The following is a 6,501-nucleotide window of genomic DNA, read 5'->3' as shown; positions in this document are numbered from 1 at the left end:
ATAATGGCTAAAGAAGCCTCGTTTTATGTCTCAGCTTTCTGGCTTTTTTGACCTAATGATTTAAGAAATCGTTTTACAAAATCGGCGTCTGGTATATATCGTTTTTTTTTTTTTTTTTTTTTTTTTTCGTCGTCAATTAATAGAAATTCGAAATTAGTTAGTGGTAAAATAATCGAGCTCTCCTTCCGCCCACTGCTGGGTTCGCCACTTAACACAAGAGTACACTTGCTTTTAATCCTCTTTCCTCCATTTATATTTCGGTGGGACTGACGGGGGTGGGCGGGAGTGTATTGGTACCTGGTAGGATGTTGTGGCATAATTGACTGTTATAGGCCTATAATTGCTTCGTGCGCTGAGTAATGCGCACGGCTAGGTACGGTATGTTTGCCAACTGCATTCCGGCAGTTGATCAATTTTCCTTTTGTAAAGATATCTTGAAGAGGAAAGCTTTGCGGATTCAAAGTAGGTTTTACAAAATTAAAATTTTACATCATTAAGATTACAGTCGAACCCCTCCTTTGAGACACCCCTATTCAGGGGACACCTCTATTAAGGGGACACTTTCCGTGAAACGAGAGGCGATATATCTTTTAACACTGGGCCAATCCATATTAAGGGGACACCCCTTACGTGGACGGGAACACCTTCTGAGTATGCCAAAAGGTCAAATAACCACTATTAAGGGCACACTCCTTTTTTTCTATTGTATTAAAACAAATACAACAGTCTCAAAAAAAGGAAAAAAATCACTAAAATTTAAATATTGACACATTTAGAGCAACTTATTGAGGAACCTTTACCTACCTAATAACTTATCCTTTTTAATGAAATTGTTCTATTGTTTTAAAGTTATTTTAGGATTACTGCTTTATCCTCTCTTTTCCGGAGGTTTTCTGACTAAATTGAAGTTGAAAATTGAATTTTGAAATTTGAGCAATAACCCTGTCTCATTTTGACTATTTAGTAAGCGTACGGACGCCAAACGTATCAAAATTTCTCTAAAACGCTGGCATACGCTCAACCTTCGATGCCTTTTTTCAACTTTGGGCGCAATCACAGCCTATTCATAACGTATTGGACGTATAAATAATGTATTAGTAACTTATATAGAACAGTTTTATTACTTATAGAAAACTTACATAAACGAATGCTTAGCGTGTTGCCCAGCGATAGTCTACCTTATGCACAGCGCGCCGCTGCCGATGATCACGTGGCGTAGCCTATAAAAAGGCTGCCGCTCATCGATTTAAATTATATTATTACTAGACACGCAGTATCAATATTACCTTATTGACATGACTCCATTTTTTTTTCCAAGTTAATTAAGAAACCTGTAGCTGAACATTTCACTTCCACAGGTCACACTATCAATTATCTTAGAGTTGCTGTAGGGTAATTTTAAGAACAATCTAGATAGGGAAATTTGTAAACAGAAAATAATTAAGCGACTTGACTGTGTAAACTTGGGTTTAAACAAAGACTATGGCTTTCTTGCCGACTACAGGGAATGATTCACTCATTGCTATGTTCCACCCTTCTGCTTGTTCATTGTTATGTTAACACCTCCATTGTTATTATTACTTGAATTTTGTTTTAGACCTTTTATATTTGATTGCATGTTGCTCCTCTTATCATTCACCTGAAGAAGTGTACTGTGTACACGAAAGCTTGTGACAATTAATATTTCAACTAGTCTATAAAGTTCTACCGTTTTATTATTGCCTTATTTATCTATTGACCAGTGGCGGGCTGACGTTTTTTTTTTTTTAAATGGCAGCCCACCCATTCCATTTTAGGCCTGAAGTCTATATAATATGCCTATTATGGCCTGTGATTGTCCTAAGATTGATGATACTTACCCCCACTGAAAATAAGTCTTCTTCTAGACTTTCGTGGGTTATCCTTGGTGTTTACACCGAACAAATCCAATCCAATTAACATCAACCGCGATAGGCCTTGCTTTTTTAAAAATGAGGGAGATATGCGGTGGCAACTCTACCATTAAAAAATATCTCGAGCACCAAAGGTGGACCACTACCTCGCCCCAGCAGGTCTGGGGCTATAACCCAGGTAAAAATTCGCATTGAGACCCGTTGAGAAAACCCAGTTGAAAACCCATTGAAAAAATCCAACACGTGTTTTCGCACCCTCTCAACGGGTCCAACGGCCTTTAATATGTTTCCAACTGGTTTTCAATGGGTTTTCTAATGGGTTTTCGACTGGTTTTCAATGGGTTTTCTACTATGGGTGTCCAACTGGTTTTCAATGGGTTTTCTAAAATGGGTTTCCAACTGGTTTTCAATGGGTTTCAATTCCAACTGGTTCAACTGGTATTCCAAAGATTATGAGGTCCAACTGCTTTTTCAACTGGGTTTCAATTCTAATTGGCCAACTGTTATCATAATAATAATATCTACTTACTTACTCTATCACCAAATGAATTGAAACAACATTTTTGTTATTATTTATTACTGTGCATTTATTATTAAATTCCACCAACAGTTACAATTATTACATACTTTGACCATTTAAAAATTATGTATCATATTAATATCTAAAGTAAGTGTAAATTATATATTTCTTTAATACATTTAATGCAATATTTTAAATTTAAGAAAATATATTTAAAAATCAATTATACACATTACATTCTATATTTACTCTATAGTTATAACAAGATATATAGTGTAAGTCATATTGGACAATGAATTAATAATATAAAGAAACAATATGCAATTATTACTACTGTACACTTTAATTACATTGTGTATAGTGAGCAAATTTATAAATACATTTAGGATTAAATTAAATGATTATAGATGATTACAATGCAATTGTTTTATTTAATCTAAAAAAAACCTGAATTTAGAAAATATTAATAAATCAATTATGTGCACTTTGCAGAAAACTAAAAAACAAAAACAGATCAATTACTTTTTAACTTGTCAATTATCTTTTGTTAAGTGATGTACCGATTAAAGTTGGAGCTTTCTACAGCTTTCTCCTTGCCATGGTTGTATGATTACAATATTGTTGCTTTTTGAAACATTCCTGAAAAAGAAATTGAAATATCACTTATTTAAAAAAAAAATTATGGTTTAACTTGATTTTAAAACAATAGATTGCTAGATATAGTGTGCTTTCAGTGGCTGTGAGCTCTTATAATAATAAAATAATAATAATAGTAGACTTAGGGCAAAAAGAAAAATTGTTAGATTATCACTCCCACCCGCGTTAAAAAAATTGGGAAATATTGATGCGGGAATAAAAATATTTTTTTTTTTGTTGCTGTTATTTTAACAGCTTAAAAAAATAATGCAATTTTGTGACGGGAAATACATTTTCTTTAAAAACAATAAAATTAAACTTGTAAATATTCTTGAAAATAAATACAGTCCCTCCCTCATAAAAAAAAGCAATATTCTATTGTTCTGTTAAAAAAAAACAACACCCACCCTCATCAATTTTTTTTTTTTTTTAAATAGTGATAATCTAATAGTTTTTTCTATGTGCCCTTATATTAGCATATTGTTAGGCCCTCAATGGATTAATGCCTATGGAACACAAACTCCAGCTCCCTGGGAATGTATTCTATAACGCTGCAGCAGATACATCAGCGCATGTTGTTACTCCTGGGTAGAGAGAAGCAATGCAGATAAAATGCCTTGCCCAAGGACACAAGTTAAATACACAGCGAGGGGATTGAAACCCTGACCCTGCGCCAAACCACTTCTACTTATTGACCAAAGCCAGTGGCAATGGACCTTAAGGGTTTGTTTGTTTGTTTGTTTATTAATATTTCTCCACATATACATAAATTAGAAGTACTGTAATAATTCATATGGAAAAAAAAGTATGTGGATGGTGGTCAAAATAAGTTTGAAAACAAACTTTAAGATATGACCACCATTAAAAATAATTAAAAAATCATTATTAATACGATGACAGAAATAAAAAAAAAATAAATAAATAATATGCAAAATTAAAAATTAAGTTTTAAGTAGTCTGGTTTTTATAAACAAGTAAGAATTAAATATATACAGCCACAAAAAATATGAAAAAAAAAAAAATATATATATATATATATATATTTATTATATTTACTTATATTTTTATATTTAAACAATTAAATTTAAGAATTTCCTAGAAAACTTTTATAATTTTTATTAATTAATTTTTTCTGGTTTTTTTTTTTTTTTTTTTTTTTTTTGTCCAGTATATTAATCAGCTTTTTTCTGCCAGGATCATAGACCCTCCTTCAAACCATGTGTCCTAAATCAGTCATGTGTTAACACATCAAAAAAGTCAGTCACCAGAGCAAACTGGAGCTTCTACCTCATACCTCTATCTGTGCCCTGCCACCAGGCCCTGGCAAAGTATGTGCTTTACGTACAATTAATACTACCTGGAGCCCTATGTGCCCACACATAGGTGTGCTTTACAGTGTGTGCTTTACATTAATACTTTTAAAAATAATAAATTTTATGTAAAAATTATAAAATTTTACTTATCATTGAGCATTACAGTAGTACAGTATCTATGTGCTACTGTATCAATCAATCAAACTCTACTGTAGGCCTACAACACAAAAACCCAAATAATTATGTTTTATGGAATTGACCACAAGACTTATCTTTAGGCTTAATGTTTACAATTCACATTTAAATTACCTTGTATTTGTATTACCAGGGCTGATCCATCCTTCTGTAGTTGTGAGCACAGGCTTCTCTTCTTTGATAGCCAACAATGGTTGATGGAATAAATGATTTTCAAACGTATCTGTAAGATGTGCCAACACTTATCTGAAAATTCAGAGATTTGAAATATGAAATATGTTACAGTAAAAAACAATTGGTTAATGAGCAACAATTGACAGGGTAACGAGGGAATTAAAACGATATCAACTACTAACCATAACTTATTATATCAACTTCTGTCCATCATTATCTGTTTTTTTTTCAACTTCATTACTTTCCACTACTCTACCATGTTCTGTTGAATTAGAAGACATAAAATGAGTGTAATACAGGTACATTGCAAATTATAAAAAGGGCAATACATTTTTTAATGGGGAGGATAATACTGTATGCAGCATCAGAATGTGGCTTTCTAGTCAAAACGGCAATAAACCAAAATGGGTAATTCCGTGTCAAATCAACCAGAGATCCCAGGTCGACCGTCTCCGATTTTTATGAAACTTCTTAAAAATGATCCACTATGTGAAAAATCAACATACACAAAAGATTAGCCCTACTGGATATGTAGTTTCCGAGATATTGACGCCCCAAGAAAGGGGCGTGGCTCTTCAAGATGCGCAAATGCAATTTCCTCCAACTTTGGAAGCTTATAACTCAGGATTGGTAATAGCTATCAAGGTTAAACTTGGTATTCTAACTTCACCATATTACACAAATATGGCATCAGATTAACTGTTATCCCTCCTCTTTTGAAGTTATCTGCACTCAAAATAGCCACTTTGTTTAACGACGCATTTTTTTTGTGATTTTCAATGTCACCCTCTGTCCGTATGAGTGAGTGTATACATCTTAAATTACAGATATATTATCTATGGGTAGTTGCCTCTAGCCACAAGCAAGCACATGCTGATCAAATGAATTAAAATGGAATGGCATCCATTCAAAGTTGGGACCAGCCCAAAAAAAGTGAAAAAAGGCCTATGTTTCCCATTAACTGTTCGTCATGTGGACAGCTAAAATCTTTTCTCAAATTTACACCAGTTAACCAGATATATTAGATCTACTTATACACCAAATTTCAGCTTTGGTTCTCAGCTCCTTCATGGTTAGATACTATGTTGAAAACTACACATATTGCAACATAATCGGAAATAAACTAAATTTTCAAGAGTTGGGTAATTTCATGCAAAAAGGTTGTCTAGGCAGGTTTTCGTCCCATTTTTAGACCATTGCTATTCCGCAATGGTACATGCTACAACTTTTCTGATTTCAGATTTGGAATCAACAGTTAAAGATGTCCTACACCACAAAATCTGAAGGTTATAGGTGCTGTACTTCCGAAGATATTAGCATACGAAAATCAAAGTTAATTTCACAGTGCACTAATTTGTGTCACGCCCCCTTTACATCAAACTGCCGCTACGGGAAAACAAACAGGAATTGGAGTCCTGTTACATGTTATATACGCCATACTTTCTATTGTTCAAAATCTGGCGGCCGAAATGAGTGGCGGCCGAAATGATTTGACACCGCCTAGCCTACCCAGCTAGTAGTTACTGGCCCAGTGTTGGATATGTGTTCTCATAATCAGGATTACTGTTATCCTATATAGCGCCCTCCTTTGTTTTGTACAGGACCTTTTACTTTGATAAAGGTCATGAGTGAAAGGAGAATAATGTTACACGAGTTGTTGAATAAATGCGGCAGAGTTGAATATTGATATCTCTGTATGATTCAGTTTACTTCCGAAAACATCCGTCATGGCAGAACACAACCCAGCAGAAAATAATAACTTAAAAGGTTA

General features: G+C 33.7%; 1 long non-coding RNA gene across 1 annotated transcript; it reads right to left on the bottom strand.

The window, feature by feature from the left end:
• Positions 1-2,663: 2,663 nt before the first annotated feature.
• On the bottom strand, positions 2,664-5,388 carry LOC117106156. Its single transcript, XR_004445009.1, has 3 exons — positions 4,913-5,388; positions 4,671-4,802; positions 2,664-3,051 (listed from the first exon to the last, which is right to left on the bottom strand). It is a non-coding gene; the product is annotated as an uncharacterized LOC117106156 (long non-coding RNA).
• Positions 5,389-6,501: the final 1,113 nt, after the last annotated feature.

Source organism: Anneissia japonica, unplaced genomic scaffold, assembly GCF_011630105.1.
Source record: "Anneissia japonica isolate Jap-2015-1 unplaced genomic scaffold, ASM1163010v1 scaffold11102_len228118_cov109, whole genome shotgun sequence".
Lineage (NCBI taxonomy): Eukaryota > Metazoa > Echinodermata > Crinoidea > Comatulida > Comatulidae > Anneissia > Anneissia japonica.
The sequence above is the reverse complement of the archived record's forward strand: the minus strand, read 5'-3'. Positions and strand labels throughout refer to the sequence as shown.